Source organism: Herpailurus yagouaroundi, unplaced genomic scaffold (genome assembly GCF_014898765.1).
Source record: "Herpailurus yagouaroundi ecotype Mexico unplaced genomic scaffold, PumYag 182, whole genome shotgun sequence".
NCBI classification, from domain to species: Eukaryota; Metazoa; Chordata; class Mammalia; order Carnivora; family Felidae; genus Herpailurus; species Herpailurus yagouaroundi.
Genome location: NW_024412413.1, coordinates 31968012 through 31985848, shown reverse-complemented (window position 1 = coordinate 31985848; position 17837 = coordinate 31968012). Strand labels below are relative to the sequence as shown.

The window sequence follows — 17837 nt, the reverse complement described above, 5'->3', positions numbered from 1 at the left end:
AACAGTTGGTAGATTTAAAATTTTTTGCCAATACAATGAGTGTAACTTGATATCTCAAAGTGATTTCCTTTTTCATTTCCTTGATTACTAATAAATTGATCACATTTTCATTTGTTGGTTGACATTTGGATTTCCTATTTTTTTCAAAATCTTGTTTATGCTTTCTGCTAATTCTTCTACCACAGTGGTTCTTGGCTGGGGATGATTTTATTCCTTCCCCTAGGGAACATTTGGCAATGGCTGAGTGTACTTTTTGTTGGCATCTCATGGGTATGAGCCAAAAATGCTGCTAATCCCATAATGCATAGCATAGTCCCTACCCCCATGCCCCCAACCTCACCTCACCCCCACCACACCAAAGAACCATCTAGGCCAGAATGTCAATAATGCCTACAGAGAAACCTGTTCCATCAGGTTCTCTGTCTTGATTTTTCTTCAAACAATTGAGTTAAAGTCTTTTATTGAAGTCATGTAACAACATATGCTGCACATATTTTCTCCCATTCTATGGCTTATCGTTTCATTCTTTTATGGTGTTTTTGGTGAATACAGATTTTAATTTTAATGCACCCAAATTTATTCATCATTTCTTTAATAGCTAATACTTTCTGTGTGTTTATTACCTTCTGAAACCTTTAAAGATTGGCCTTTTACATTTTGGTCTATAATTTACCTAGAATTAATTTTTATGTACGGTGTCAGAGTAGTCCACCCTTAACTCATTAACTGAAAAGATCATCCTTTACCCATTGATCAGCCATGCCACCTGTTACAAATCAAGTATCCATCTCTGCAGGGATCTCCAGCTTCTTATTCTATCCCATTTGTCAGTTTGGTTAGCCCTTGGCTAATACAACACTATTCTAATCTGTATCACTTTATAGGCCTTGAAATATGGTTGAACAAGTGCTATCATTTTGTTGTTCTTCAAGCAGTCTTTACTGTTCTTGGTCTCTTTGCAGTTCTACATAAATTTTAGGACTCGTTTGAATTTTGATTGAGATTATTGTTCTTATATTTTTAAAGTATATGATGAGTATCAAATCATATGGCAATTTAAATGTCATCTGATGTATTTACAAGAGTATATCGATTTTCATTTTTAAATGTCAGTATTGATAAAATGTTGGAACTTTTGCAACTATTTAAATTTATGATGAGTTTAATCAAAAATGTTTTAAGGAATAGTTCATCAAAAATAAAGACCAATGTTCATGATAACCTTGCCATTGAGTGTATTAAAATATACATCAGAAGGAGAAAGTTACAGTATAGGAAAAACAGCAATTTTGGTGACAAGAAACTACCCAGTTAAATTATGGAATAAAATAATTCAGGTGAATTAGTTGGTAATCAAGTAATGCAAAAACAAAAAAATTCCATTTAGACAGTTAAATTTTCCCTCTTTATAGTGGTTAAAACAATGGTGTACTAACAGTTTTGATACATATTAGTATATCTTTGTTCTTTTACAGTAACTTTCCCATGGGATTTGCATTTTAAAGAAGCACTGTAATGTACTTTCCATGAATTTACACAAATAGATCATTGTCATCACCTTGATTTTTCTACCTATAGCATGGTTTCATACCACTAAAATCAATTTTGGTGTGATCAGATCGATTTCATCTAACTCTTTGGAAAAAGACATACTTTTTTTATATCATGTAGTAACATCACTGTTTTTGTAGTCACTCCTTCCCTCATTTTAGGCAAAATACATTAGTTTTCCTTCAGGGAATCACCTTTTCCCCATCTTCAATTCCTTTAATTTGAGTGACAATGACATCCTAGACCCAAGGATTAGCTATTCCCTTGGCCTGAACAATTACTAGGGATGAATATGTTTCCCACATCATTAGATGAGGCTCAACGTTAAGGCTTTAACTTGAAAAAGATTTCTTCCTTCAGAGTTTACTTTGGAATGACAATGGTAATGATGACAATAATGAGTGTTTACTCATTGCCAGAGATTCTTCTGAACTATTAGGTATTAATTCATTAAATATCTAAACCAACCCCATGATATAGCTATTATTACTATCTCTACTATACAGATGAAGAAACTAGGCCACAGAGATATTAAGCTGCCCAAGGTTATGGTGGGAAGTATGTGGCAAAATGAGATTTTAATCCAGTGTGACTCAGGGTTCTCCATCTTTGGGCTTCTGGGGGCAACTCTAGTATGTGGAGAATGGCAACAAGCCCAGAGCTAAGGGTTGGCAAAGGAAGCCCTAGATACATCTGGGTCTAAGTTCAGCTCTGTCCTTAATCTCTTCAGGTACATGAGCCAATAATTTCCAGTTTTCCCTCAAATCTGATGAAGGTGGGTTTGTCTTTTTAAAATCAGTGGTGTACTGGAGTAGACTCAGATCAGCAAATGAGAACTGATTGTTATTTTGCAAGCTGATAGATATTACATTGGTAACTTGAAATCATCGATGGTAAGAATATTTGCTCTGTGGAAATAAGCAAATTCTGCCTTTTGTTTTGCTTTTGTTTTTATTTTTGGCAGAGTGGGGACAGGGAGGAGAATAAGTTTTTAAATATTTAACAGGACATCAGTGGTTTTCAACCAACAGAATCTCTCTTAGTATATATGATAGACCACTGTGTCATGGCCAGACATTTCAAAAATGAACAACTACTTTCTGTGCTTAATCTATTTTCAAAACAAATTCAATTCCTTTCACTCAGATGTCATGCATGCTGTCATCATAATGCAATATTCCCTGCTATAAATTCCTTCCATAACTAGAACACAAATGCAAAGGCAAAACAGGTAGATTATAAGAATCTTTTGCTTGAATAATTCAGTTATTTTTAGACAAATAAGTTGTTTTTATTCATATTCTTTGGGAATTGGGTACTATCCTTCCCTTTGCTTGAAAGAGTAAAAAAGATGATTATTTTTTTGTATAACTCCCAGAGTAGAGGTTTTTCAATTTTTTTCTTTACTTTTCGTAATTCTTTAGGAAAAACCTCATGGAATGATTTGATTAGGGCATTAGAAACATCTGTATAGTTTTTAAAATATATTGACTCATCTTCTTTGCAGTATTCTTGCCAAAAATGTTTAATCTAAATCTAAGTAGGATAAAACAAACAAACAAATTCCCATTTAAAATATATTCTGGGGGTGTCTGGGTATCTCAGTCGGTTAAACATCCAACTTCAGCTCAGGTCATGATCTCATGGTTGGTTCATGAGTTCAAGCCCCACATGGCACTCTCTGCTCTCAGCACAGAGTCTGTTTTGGATCCTCTGTCTCCCTCTCTCTCTGCCCCTCCTTTACTCGCACTCTCTCTCTCTGTCTCTCCAAAATAAATAAACAAAAAATTTAAACAAAAAATTAAAACAAATAAAACAATTATTTTTGTTTAAACAAAAAATTAAAACAAATAAAACAAATTATTTTTGTTTAAAAAAAAAAAATAAATAAATAAATAAATAAATAAACAAATAAATGGATATTCTGCAAAGCAACCAGCCTGAACTCTTTAAAATGTCAAATGAAAGAAAAAAAATCATGTAGATATTAAAAAGACATGACAACTAATTGCAATAAATGGTGCCTAATTGGATCCTGGATTGAAAAAAACAAAAACAACTATAAGGCTACACTATTCAACACATTGTCCTGGGAACCTGACAGCTTGTTAGAAATGCTGACCCAGAGAGGGGAAGAAGATGGCGGCGTAGGAGGACGCTGGGCTCACCGCATGTCCTGCTAATCACTTAGATTCCACCTACACCTGCCTAAATAACCCAGAAAACTGCCAGAGGATTAGCAGAACGGAGTCTCTGGAGCCAAGCACCGACGAGAGGCCCATGGAAGAGGGGCCCCGCCTGAAGTGGATCACCTAAGGAGAAGCGAGCTAAGCCTGCCCCTCCTGCCCCCGTGCACCTTGCCTACCCACCCCAGCTACTATGCCAGATCCCCAGCACCACAAGCCTGGCAGTGTGCAAGTAGCCCAGACGGGCCACACCACCCCACAGTGAATCCCGCCCCTAGGAGAGGGGAAGAGAAGGCACACACCAGTCTGACTGTGGCCCCAGCGGTGGGCTGGGGGCAGACATCAGGTCTGACTGCGGCTCTGCCCACCAACTCCAGTTATACACCACAGCACAGGGGAAGTGCCCTGCAGGTCCTCACCACGCCAGGGACTATCCAAAATGACCAAACAGAAGAATTCCCCTCAGAAGAATCTCCAGGAAATAACAACAGCTAATGAACTGATCAAAAAGGATTTAAATAATATAACAGAAAGTGAATTTAGAATAATAGTCATAAAATTAATCGCTGGGCTTGAAAACAGTATACAGGACAGCAGAGAATCTCTTGCTACAGAGATCAAGGACTAAGGAACAGTCACGAGGAGCTGAAAAATGCTTTAAACGAAATGCAAAACAAAATGGAAACCACGATGGCTCGGATTGAAGAGGCAGAGGAGAGAATAGGTGAACTAGAAGATAAAGTTATGAAAACAGAGGAAGCTGAGAAAAAGAGAGATTAAAAAAAAACCAGGAGTATGAGGGGAAAATTAGAGAACTAAGTGATACACTAAAAAGAAATAATATACCCATAATTGGTATCCCAGAGGAGGAAGAGAGAGGGAAAGGTGCTGAAGGGGTACTTGAAGAAATAATAGCTGAGAACTTCCCTGAACTGGGGAAGGAAAACGGCATTGAAATCCAAGAGGCACAGAGAACTCCCTTCAGACGTAACTCGAATCGATCTTCTGCACGACATATCATAGTGAAACTGGCAAAATACAAGGATAAAGAGAAAATTCTGAAAGCAGCAAGGGATAAACATGCCCTCACATATAAAGGTAGACCTATAAGACTCGTGACTGATCTCTCTTTTGAAACTTGGCAGGCCAGAAAGGATTGGCACGAGATCTTCAGTGTGCTAAACAGGAAAAATATGCAGCTGAGAATCCTTTATCCAGCAAGTCTGTCATTTAGAATAGAAGGAGAGATAAAGGTCTTCCCAAACAAACAAAACCTGAAGGAATTTGTCACCACTAAACCAGCCCTACAACAGATCCTAAGGGGGATCCTGTGAGACAAAGTACCAGAGACATCACTACAAGCATAAAACATACAGACATCACAATGAATCTAAACCCATATCTTTCTATTATAACACTGAATGTAAATGGATTAAATGCGCCAACCAAAAGACATAGGGTATCAGAATGGATAAAAAGACAAGACCCATCTATTTGCTGTCTACAAGAGACTCATTTTAGACCTGAGGACACCTTTAGATTGAGAGTGAGGGGATGGAGAACTATTTATCATGCTACTGGAAGCCAAAAGAAAGCTGGAGTAGCCATACTTATATCAGACAAACCAGACTTTAAATTAAAGGCTGTAACAAGAGATGAAGAAGGGCATTATATAATAATTACAGGGTCTATCCATCAGGAAGAGCTAACAATTATAAATGTCTATGTGCCAAATACCGGAGCCCCCAAATATATAAAACAATTACTCATAAACATAAGCAACCTTACTGATAAGAATGTGGTAATTGCAGGGGACTTTAACACCCCACTTACAGAAATGAAGAGATCATCTAGACACACGGTCAATAAAGAAACAAGGGCCCTGAATGAGACATTGGATCAGATGGACTTGACAGATATATTTAGAACTCTGCATCCCAAAGCAACAGAATATACTTTCTTCTCGAGTGCACATGGAACATTCTCCAAGATAGATCATATACTGGGTCACAAAACAGCCCTTCATAAGTTTACAAGAATTGAAATCATACCATGCATACTTTCAGACCACAATGCTATGAAGCTTGAAATCAACCACAGGAAAAAGTCTGGAAAACCTCCAAAAGCATGGAGGTTAAAGAACACCCTACTAACGAATGAGTGGGTCAACCAGGCAATTCGAGAAGAAATTAAAAAATATATGGAAACAAAGGAAAATGAAAATACAACAATCCAAACGCTTTGGGACGCAGCGAAGGCAGTCCTGAGAGGAAAATACATCGCAATCCAGGCCTATCTCAAGAAACAAGAAAAATCCCAAATACAAAATCTAACAGCACACCTAAAGGAAATAGAAGCAGAACAGCAAAGGCAGCCTAAACCCAGCAGAAGAAGAGAAATAAAGATCAGAGCAGAAATAAACAATATAGAATCTAAAAAAACTGTAGAGCAGATCAACAAAACCAAGAGTTAGTTTTTTGAAGAAATAAACAAAATTGACAAACCTCTAGCCAGGCTTCTCAAAAAGAAAAGGGAGATGACGCAAATAGATAAAATCATGAATGAAAATGGAATTATTACAACCAATCCCTCAGAGATACAAACAATTATCAGGGAATACTATGAAAAATTATATGCCAACAAATTGGACAACCTGGAAGAAATGGACAAATTCCTGAACACCCACACTCTTCCAAAACTCAATCAGGAGGAAATAGAAAGCTTGAACAGACCCATAACCAGCGAAGAAATTGAATCGGTTATCAAAAATCTCCCAACAAATAAGAGTCCGGGACCAGATGGCTTCCCAGGGGAGTTCTACCAGACGTTTAAAGCAGAGATAATACCTATCCTTCTCAAGCTATTCCAAGAAATAGAAAGGGAAGGAAAACTTCCAGACTCATTCTATGAAGCCAGTATTACTTTGATTCCTAAACCAGACAGAGACCCAGTAAAAAAAGAGAACTATAGGCCAATATCCCTGATGAATATGGATGCAAAAATTCTCAATAAGATACTAGCAAATCGAATTCAACGGCATATAAAAGGAATTATTCACCATGATCAAGTGGGATTCATTCCTGGGATGCAGGGCTGGTTCAACATTCAGAAATCAATCAACGTGATACATCACATTAACCAAAAAAAAAGAGAAGAACCATATTATCCTGTCAATCGATGCAGAAAAGGCCTTTGACAAAATCCAGCACCCTTTCTTAATAAAAACCCTTGAGAAAGTTGGGATAGAAGGAACATACTTACACATCATAAAAGCCATTTATGAAAAGCCCACAGCTAACATCATCCTCAATGGGGAAAAACTGAGAGCTTTTTCCCTGAGATCAGGAACATGACAGGGATGCCCACTCTCACCGCTGTTGTTTAACATAGTGCTGGAAGTTCTAGCATCAGCAATCAGACAACAAAAGGAAATCAAAGGCATCCAAATTGGCAAAGACGAAGTCAAGCTTTCTCTTTTTGCAGATGACATGCTATTATACATGGAAAATCCGATAGACTCCACCAAAAGTCTGCTAGAACTGATACATGAATTCAGCCAAGTTGCAGGATACAAAATCAATGTACAGAAATCAGTTGCATTCTTATACACTAACAATGAAGCAACAGAAAGACAAATAAAGAAACTGATCCCATTCACAATTGCACCAAGAAGCATAAAATACCTAGCAATAAATCTAACCAAAGATGTAAAGGATCTGTATGCTGAAAACTATAGAAAGCTTATGAAGGTAATTAAAGAAGATTTAAAGAAATGGAAAGACATTCCCTGCTCATGGATTGGAAGAATAAATATTGTCAAAATGTCAATACTACCCAAAGCTATCTACACATTCAATGCAATCCCAATCAAAATTGCACCAGCATTCTTCTCGAAACTAGAACAAGCAATCCTAAAATTCATATGGAACCATAAAAGGCCCCGAATAGCCAAAGTAATTTTGAAGAAGATGACCAAAGCAGACTTTGGTCCCAATCCCAGACTTTAGCCTCTACTACAAAGCTGTCATCATTAAGACAGCATGGTATTGGCACAAAAACAGACACATAGACCAATGGAATAGAATAGAAACCCCAGAACTAGACCCACAAACGTATGGCCAACTCATCTTTGACAAAGCAGGAAAGAACATCCAATGGAAAAAAGACAGTCTCTTTAACAAATGGTGCTGGGAGAACTGGACAGCAACATGCAGAAGGTTGAAACTAGACCACTTTCTCACACCATTCACAAAAATAAACTCAAAATGGATAAAGGACCTGAATGTGAGACAGGAAACCATCAAAACCCTAGAGGAGAAAGCAGGAAAAGACCTCTCTGACCTCAGCCGTAGCAATCTCTTACTCGACACATCCCCAAAGGCAAGGGAATTAAAAGCAAAAGTGAATTACTGGGACCTTATGAAGATAAAAAGCTTCTGCACAGCAAAGGAAACAACCAACAAAACTAAAAGGCAACCAACGGAATGGGAAAAGATATTTGCAAATGACATATCAGACAAAGGGCTAGTATCCAAAATCTGTAAAGAGCTCACCAAACTCCATGCCCGAAAAACAAATAACCCAGTGAAGAAATGGGCAGAATGTCTTCTCTAAAGAAGACATCCGGATGGCCAATAGGCACATGAAAAGATGTTCAACGTCGCTCCTTATCAGGGAAATACAAATCAAAACCACACTCAGATATCACCTCACGCCAGTCAGAGTGGCCAAAATGAACAAATCAGGAGACTATAGATGCTGGAGAGGATGTGGAGAAACGGGAACCCTCTTGCACTGTTGGTGGGAATGCAAATTGGTGCAGTCGCTCTGGAAAGCAGTGTGGAGGTTCCTCAGAAAATTAAAAATACACCTACCCTATGACCCAGCAGTAGCACTGCTAGAAATTTACCCAAGGGAGACAGGAGTACTGATGCATAGGGGCACTTGTACCCCAATGCTTATAGCAGCACTCTCAACAATAGCCAAATGATGGAAAGAGCCTAAATGTCCATCAACTGATGAATGGATAAAGAAATTGTGGTTTATATACAAATGGAATACTACGTGGTAATGAGAAAGAATGAAATATGGCCTTTTGTAGCAACGTGGATGGAACTGGAGAGTGTGATGCTAAGTGAAATAAGCCATACAGAGAAAGACAGATACCATATGGTTTCACTCTTATGTGGATCCTAAGAAACTTAAAAGAAACCTATGGGGGAAGGGAAGGAAAAAAAAAAAAAGAGGTTAGAGTGGGAGAGAGCCAAAGCATAAGAGACTGTTAAAAACTGAGAACAAACTGAGGGTTGATGGGGGGTGGGAGGGAAGGGAGGGTGGGTGATGGCTATTGAGGAGGGCACCTTTTGGGATGAACACTGGGTGTTGTATGGAAACCAATTTGACAATAAATTTTATATATTAAAAAAAAAAAGAAATGCTGACCCAGGTCCCAGCCTAGACACACTGAATCAAACTGCAATTTCATTAGATCTCCAGGTAATTGAATGGTTCTTAAAAAGGGGGATAAATAAGTATAGGTACATTATATGCATATAGGTAAATATTATTCTTACATATATGTAAGTACAATAGAGGGAAAAGAGTAATTTGACAAAATGTTTATTTGTGTATCTGTTGAAGAATACATGGATGGCTGTTCATTGAACTATTTTTGCAGCTTCTCTGTTGAAAATGTTTGAAGTGAAATGTTGGAGGAAAAACATACAGTGAAGGCTGGACTCAACACTTATCAGTTTAATTGGTGGTCTAGATGGTGACTAGGAAATTTTTTGTTGTCATTGTTGGTTATTACTTTTTTTTTGGTTATTATTTTTTTAAGCTCCTCCAGTAATTCTAAATTTTTTAAGTGTTTTATTTATTTTTGAGAGAGAGAGGGAGACACAGAGTGTGAGTGGCAGAGGAGCAGAGAAAGAGGGAGACACAGAATCTGAAGCAGACTCCAGGCTCTGAGCTGTCAGCACAGAGCCCAATGCAGGGTTTGAACCCAGGAACTGTGAGATCATGACCTGAGCTGAAGTCGGACACTTAACCAACTGAGCCACCCAGGCGCCCCTAAACTCCCCCAGTAATTCTAATTGGGAGCTAGAGTTGAGGACCTCTGTATTAGGTGAACACCAGATGGGGTACCTTCACTTCTGGGCTTCAGATGATTAAGGGGAAGAAATTTCACTGATGTGTTGCCAGAAATAAATGGAAAAAATAAACTTAGAGAAAGAGGAAACCTTATTTAATGGAAATATACATAACTCAGAAATGCTAGATGTAGTTCACTGTTTACTGTAAATATAAAGAAAAAAGGGAGTTTTCTATTAAAGTATAGGATATTAAAAGCTTTAAAAGGAACGCTATGGGGTAGGGAAGTGTAGTGTAGAATTAGCCTCTCAAAAGGATGAAGCCAGGTTAGGAAGTCTTGTGGGTGAGTCCACTCAAATGACCAAAAGAACTGGAGCATTCTTGAAATGCCATCTCTGGTTTTCTTGTTGTTGTTTTGTTTTTGTAAGACAGTCTTAGAGTCTAACAGAACCAGGTATCCTGCCTAAGATGTTTAGCTTTCCTAGGCCTCAGTTTCCTCATCTATAATGGGGATGTTGATAGTATCTATTTAGCAGGTTTTTGTGAAGAGGCATGCAAAGTGCCCAACATAGTGCTGCCACAAGAAAATACTTAATTTTAGAAATTATGTGAAAGCACTGAATATGAGATTTTTCTTGTTTCTCGTCACCTGACTTAATTTTTTTTTAATCATAATTAAAGTTTCAGTTTACATAATCCTAAAGAACAAATCGGTGGAGGTCTCAAATGCAAAGGTAACTAACAAATGTTAGGTCTAGAGAACTCCTATTTGAGTACATGCCTTTATTTTGTTGCACTTTTACAAACACTTTGGACCAAAGATGAGAACATAAACAGTGTCCAGTCAGGATGAAGAGTCCCCCATCCAACCACAAATTGTTCCAGGCATCACCACTGTGTGGGTTAGGGCATTTACACTACCCAGCCCCCTCTTCCCAAAAGAGGAAAGAACGGAGTTGAACATGTTTCTTTTCTTCTTATAACCATTAACAACTGTTCTTACCCCCAACCCACACACAAAATTAGTCTGTTTTGCCAAGTCAAATATTCAAGTCAAAGTATTTATTAAAATATTTAAGAACCATATAAATTACAATGGTTTGCCAATGCTTAGAATAAAAAGGTCAGGTACACATATAGAATAGGCTAGACTTTCTATTTTTTTTTTTTACATTTATTCATTTTTGAAAGACAGAGAGAGACAGAGCACAAGTGGGGGAGAGGCAGAGAGAGAGGGAGACACAGAATCCGAAGCAGGCTCCAGGCTCTGAATTGTCAGCACAGAGCCTGACGCTGGGCTTGAACTCACAAATTGCGAGATCATGACCCAAACCAAAGTCAGATGCTTAACCGACTGAGCCACCAGGTGCCCGGTCAGATAGTCAGCTGTCCAAGGCACCTCTAAGACACTGACTTAGAAAAAATAAGAATCAAATTATTCTATTCAATTATCTATCGTAGAATAATGTGGCAATTAGCCAAGGAGGTGAGCAGGTGCTTCAGTGTTTGAGCCACTGTGTTTTGAGCAAATTGTCCCTTAACTAAGAGAATTTCTTAAGGGGAAGGGTTTGTCTGAATACGCTCACCTCTGATGTATACCATGGAAGAAAGAGCACATACATACCATGCTTGCAAAGAAAATATAATATGTACTCAGAAATGCCTAGAAAATTCTTATAATTATAGCAAATATCAACTGAATTATGTTTTCTTAGCATTATGATTTAGTTTATTAGCTATTTGCTTTTAAATTTGAGGATGGTAACCAGAGGGATTAGACCTCTTTTTTAAATGTCTGGTTTAGCAACATTTAAATGAAGTCTCTTTAAAAAGAGTCCAAAACGTTTTTTAATTTGCTAGCAGGTTAAATTTTAAATTGCAAAAGACTAACTGGCAGTTTTATATTCTCAGACAAAATATGTAGAACTTTTGATAATTGCACTTAGTGCTTAAAGATATACAATGGCAAATCACATATTGAAAAATTGCTTTTGGCAAGCAGCTCATTCTGGAAGAGCACAGCTGGTGACTTAGATAGCATGGCTGTGGCTCCAACCCATGATGGGTCTCAATTTCTCAAGCAGAAGCCCTAGAAAGTTTTACAGGTTGCACATTTAAATATCTAAATTTGGGGGCACCAGGGTGGCTCAGTCGGTTAAGTGCCCAACTCTTGATTTTGGCTCAGGTCATGACCTCACAGTTCCTTAGATCAAGTGCCATGTGTTCTGGGCAAGGAGCCTGCTTAAGATTCTTTCTCTCCCTCCTCTCCCTCTGCCCCTCCCCTGCTTGCGCTAGCTTTCTCTCTCTCTCGTGCTCCTAAAAATAAATATCTAAATTTTCCCTTATTTTAACCTAAGAGACAGCATTACACATAAACTCCACAGTGCTATGTTTGAGCCGATACTTACATTTTACTATAAAAAGTTGTCATAATCCCACCCTGAATTTATTAATCATATGCCCTTACTGAAACATAAAAAGGTGGATTGTAATAAAGGTATAACCTTGTAAATTTTGTGTAAGGCAAGAAGATTTATGGTCCTAGTTTGGGTTAATGTGAACCTTGGTAGATAAGTGTTCCTGGAAATACTGTAGGAAAGATTAGGTTTACAGAAAATCAAATTATTCTTATTGAGGAGTTGAAATATTTTTTAAAAGAACAGATGATATGGTAGTTCAATACATAACTCAAACAAGTATGTTAATTTCTTAAATTTGTTAATTCAGTTCTGGAAATTAAATCTTCTTTCCTATAGAACAGAAATGTGTCTGGGCAGAGGGAAAATAGTTGCCTACTTAACACAAATCCATACTGCTCAGGACATCCTAGGGTGGAATTGGCAACTGTGTGAAGGGTAATATTATGTTCCCTCTTTAAGTGCTTGGGATTTGGAACTTTCACTCTATAGGGCAGAGTCAGACAAGAAACAATAGATGTAGTAAACAAGGAACTTCTACTGTATCTGAAACGTGTGTATGTGTGTGTGTGTGTGTGTGTGTGTGTGTGTGTGTATCTCAAAAAGAATGGAGAGCAAGGCCAGGAATATTGGAAATGTGTAGGGAGGAAGTGATAAGGCTGACTACATTCCAAGAAGAGTGTTTAGATTAGACCTCATTAATAGGTCATTTTTGTGGAAAACCTTGAAGAGTTAAAGGAATTAGCCATAAAGATATTAACAGAAGAGAATTTCATGCAAAGCCCCTAAAGCAGGGAAAAGCAAGGGAACTAGTGTGGTTGGAGACAGTGAGCAAGTAAAAGAGTTATGTAAGATAAATTCAGAGTCAACAGGGCATCAAATCAACTAGGGTCATGTAAGCCTCTGTTAAGGACTCTGCTTTTACTCTGAATTAAATGAAAAGCCACTGGAAGTATGACATCTGAGCGTATCACTCTGGCACCTGTGCTTAGAACAGACATAGAAGGACAAGAGTTGAAGAGTTAAGAGGCTGTTGCGATAATTCAGGCATCAGATGATGGTAGTGGCATGGCCCACGGTGGGAGTAGCAGGAATGATGAGAAAAGGCAGACTCTGGATATATTAAGAAAGTAAACAGGATTTTTGTATGGATTGGATGTGAGATATGAGATTACCAAGGGAATAGACAGAAAAGAGAACTAAGGACTATCTCCTAGAACATTCCACATTTAAGAAGTTGAGGAAAAATCAACAAGGGAGAGTGAAAATAGAGCACTAGGTACACAAGCGTTAGAAAAAAAATTTTTTTAAGTATAGCATCGCATCAAATATTGCTAATGGTTCAAGTTATGTAAAGACTGAGAATTGACCACTGGTTTTAACAATTTGTGTAACACTGGTGAAAGGGGCTGAAAAGCCTTTTTTTACACAGGATTAAGAGACAATGGGAGAGGAGGATCTGATAAAAGCAGGAATAGATAACCGTTTTGAGGAGATCTGCTACAAAGGGAAAGAAAAATATGGGGTTGTAGCTTGTGAGAGAATGAATCAAGAGAATGGAGTATTTTTTCTAATAATTAGAGAAATAAATATATACTTGTATGCTGATAGGAATGATCCAATAAAAATGAAAAAAAAAATGATATAGAAGACAGAGGAAAGACTTGTTGCATCAGTGTTCTTGAGTAGACCAGAGTGGATAAGATGTAGTTAATAAATGGAAAGCTAGCCTTTGACTAAGCGCTGATCTTTGGTAAGAGTAGGGAAAAGGCAAGTACACATTCTAATAGATGAGTATAGTGATGGAAATCTGTGGAGGCTATTCTCATTACTTAAAGTTTCTCAGTTCAGTCAGATGTAAGGTCATCACCTAAGGTGGGTGGGGGGATAGGAGGTTTAAGGAAGGAGGAAGGTATGAAACGAAGGTCTAGGAGAATGTAGAAGAAATGGGGAAGTATTGTGTAGTATGATTGGCAGTCAGCATTAAGGTCTCATTTGAGGTCTGTGGTCATGAATTTAATTCAATAAGCACACCTACATATTTTACCAAAGCTATGTTCAGCTGTGATAGATTCAGGAACTGAGTAGGTGGCAAGTTGTGTTTATGGTTGCTAAGCAAGTACAGTGAAGGCAGAAAGTAGCAAGAGAGTAGAAGTTGTATGCAAGGGACAGATTACTAGATTGAGGTTCGAGAAGATATCCGGGGGGTAAGGGATTGTGAAAATATGGTACAAACAATGAATTGAAGTTCCCAGTGGACTTGAAGCATTGTTTACCTCAAGATTCTGGAAGGACTGAAATAGAAAACAAGTCATAGGGTGAAATGCATGTAATCGAGATCATGGGGTCTGTGGTGGTAATTAGCATTTGGTTATGACTAAGAGAGAGTGACTGAGATGGGGAAGAAAAGATCAGTGGAGGAATTGAATTCAAGGAACTGAGAGGCTAGGGTGATGTGCATATCATATTTTTATATATTGAAATCACCAAGAATTGACACAGGAGTACAGTGTTAGGACAATGAGCCAGGAGTTCAGACTTCTGAAAACCAAGGAGAGACCTGGATAGATGTAAACAGAGGCAAAAACAACAACAACAACAACAACAACAACAACAACAAACCAGCAACACTGTTGGCTGTTAATAATCTGTTGGCATGAAATACAAGCTGGATGGCTTTAGGGAGAAGTGACAGAGAGCAGTTTGAAGTTGGCAGTAAGGACCAAGGAAACCTTCTACCTCACCTCCAGGTCAAATGCTACTTGAGAGCTGGGAGAAAAAAAACAGCCACCATTTGGCAAAGTGCTGCAGGAGAAGTAGGGTCTGGAGAAGAAAATTATGCTTATGTTAGATATGAAGATGAAGGGAAAGTTCAGAGAGGAAGTTGAGGAAGAATCCTGCTGATAATGGAAAGTTGGGGACGCATGGATGCAAGGGACCAAATAAGGATAGACATGAGTCAATTGAGAGATGGGCTTTCTGGTATTCACTGATATTAAATAATAGAAAACATATATATTGGTCTCTATACCCAGTTCCTGAAACAGAGCTCCTAAAATCCTTGTAATTTCATAAATAATAACAGTATGGGGGGAGCATCTTTTGTTCTAATATTTGGCTTTTGACACTGCTTCCTGACATAGAACTCAAATCTCAGAAATTTCCTGGGTGATAGGAGAGTCCTTTGCTCTAAAGAGATGACTCTGGGTGGGCTCCTAATACCTTCAGGAAGGGGAGTTGTCACCAGAAAGATCAAGCCATAATTAGAGGCTTATAACTTTCAGCCCTCTCCTCCCCATCCTCTCCCTATGGGAGAGGGGCTGGAAAGTGAGTTAATAATCATGTCTGCACAATAAAAGCCTCCACAAAAATTCCAAAAATATGGGATTAGAAGAGCTTCCAAATTGGTGAACACATCTGCATATGGACAGCACACCCCAATTCCACAATAGAAGTTCCTGTGCTCTGGATCCTTCCAGACCTCACTCTATGTACTTCTTCATCTGACTGTTCATCTGTATCCTTTATGATTTCCTATAGTATAAAATAAACTGGTCAACACAAGTAATTAGCTCCCTGAGTTCTGTGAACCATTCTAGCAGATGATGGAAGCTGAGGAGGGAGATCATGGAAACCTCCAATTTGTAGCCCAGTTAGGAGTTTGAGTAGCCTGGGGATCTACTACTTTTGATTGACATCTGAAGTAGTGTTTTGGGTGGGGGAGTCTTTTGGGAGCCCTCAACCCATGGGCTCTGTGTTAACTCCTAGTAGTGTTAGAACTGAATTGTAGGACACCAGATGGTGGTGTAGAGTGTTGCGTGGAAAAAAATCATTGATGTGGGAAAAATCCACAACATCTAAAGTGTTGTATAGTAGTGGTATGAGACCAAATAATAAACACACAGGAGTGTTTTATTGTTCAAAAATAAACTCAGATAAATGGAAATAAAGGGCAGAATGAAATTGGTCCTGGTGAATTCAAAACAGATAAGGGTTGTGTGTTGAGGGTGTGTGGGAGGGTGTTATGGGTGTATGGGGCTCCCTCTTGTGCCTATAGAGGAAGGAGGTATGAGAAAGCAGGGTATTAGCAGCCTATGAAACTCACTTATCCCTCTTACAATGAAGGTATAATGTCTAGGCTTTGGTCCCAGTGCATGGATCTGGTCTTGATTCTATTGAGAGAGAGGAAAACTTACTCTAAGAGTCAGACTCAGTCTTGATACCTGTTGAAGAAATTAAGACTTCCAGAAAAGCCAGAAGTTACCTTTAGCCACCAGATTCTATGTCTAAAAATTAGAGTAAAAAACATGTAATCCCTACAGAATTTAGCTCAGGGCAGTTCTAACAATGAGGAGCCCAATAACTGTCAGTTGTACCCTTCTTTTGTACAGAGACGCAGTCTGTTTTCCTCTAGTCCTGAAAGAACTGGTTTGAAAAATAGTAATTTTATCATAGACCACTAAGAAGCAGAGTATTAACTATGTAGAAGGAATTTAGTACGACATTCCTGGTGAAATAAAATCATACTCTGTGTAAACCAATGAAGCGAAGTTGATCACTTAGTAGGTACAATAACTTTCACTACAGTAGGTACCCAGTAGTTTCCAGTCATTTTTCCATCCCCCATCCATCTATCTATACATCCAATTTTACTGAATATCTGTGCTCCAGACACTGCAGAGAGCACTGGTGAGGAAACTAGTTATGATCTCCATCCTTATGATGTTTGCAGTCTAGTGAGGAAGAGAATTGTTTTTTTTTTTTAATTTTTTTAACGTTTATTTATTTTTGAGACAGAGACAGAGCATGAACGGGGGAGGGGCAGAGAGAGAGGGAGACACAGAATCGGAAGCAGGCTCCAGACTCTGAGCCATCAGCCCAGAGCCCGACGCGGGGCTCGAACTCACGGACCGTGAGATCGTGACCTGAGCTGAAGTCGGATGCGCAACCGACTGAGCCACCCAGGCGCCCCAGAAAGAGAATTGTTGATCAAGGTATTGTATATATGATGAATGCCATGAGGTCAGAGTTTTCCAAAAGAAGGTAGAGGACCTAATTTTTACCATTTACCAAGGATTATCTGAAGCCAATTTTTCAAATCCTAAAGGACTGATAACCTATAAGCTCATTTCTAAAATGATTCCATTGGCCATAGCAGGAGACTGGTGTAGAGCTATAGCACTAGGGAAACCTGACTATCCCAACTCCTTAAGCAAGCTTCTTGCCACTAACTGTTTTGGGGTATCATGTCCTCTGTATCCCCTTCCCAGAGCTTATGTTGACATTCACCACAAAGCAGTCTCAGTATCATCTATGTAGATTGAATTGTGCCACAGCTTTTGCAGCAATGAGATTGAGTTTTCTCTACAACTGAAGCTTAAGAAGAACCACATGTACAGCTGTTCTTTTAGAAGCTGAAGTGTGCAGCCCAGAGCATGCCCCCTTATAAGATAGGTTTCTGCACATTCACAGGGAGCAACAGTGAGGCATGATAGCCAAGCTTGGCTCCAGTTGAAAGATGCTTTGCTGAGACACAATTTCCTTCTGCCTAGTGAGGTCAGTAGTCATTTCACTTTCAGGTGAATCCAGT

General features: G+C 38.6%; 1 protein-coding gene across 5 annotated transcripts in view; it reads right to left on the bottom strand.

Moving 5' to 3' along the window:
* Positions 1–17837, bottom strand: part of CUNH12orf50 (chromosome unknown C12orf50 homolog) — a 53862-nt gene that overhangs the window by 29812 nt on the left and 6213 nt on the right. The gene's annotated exons all lie outside the window — the stretch shown is intronic.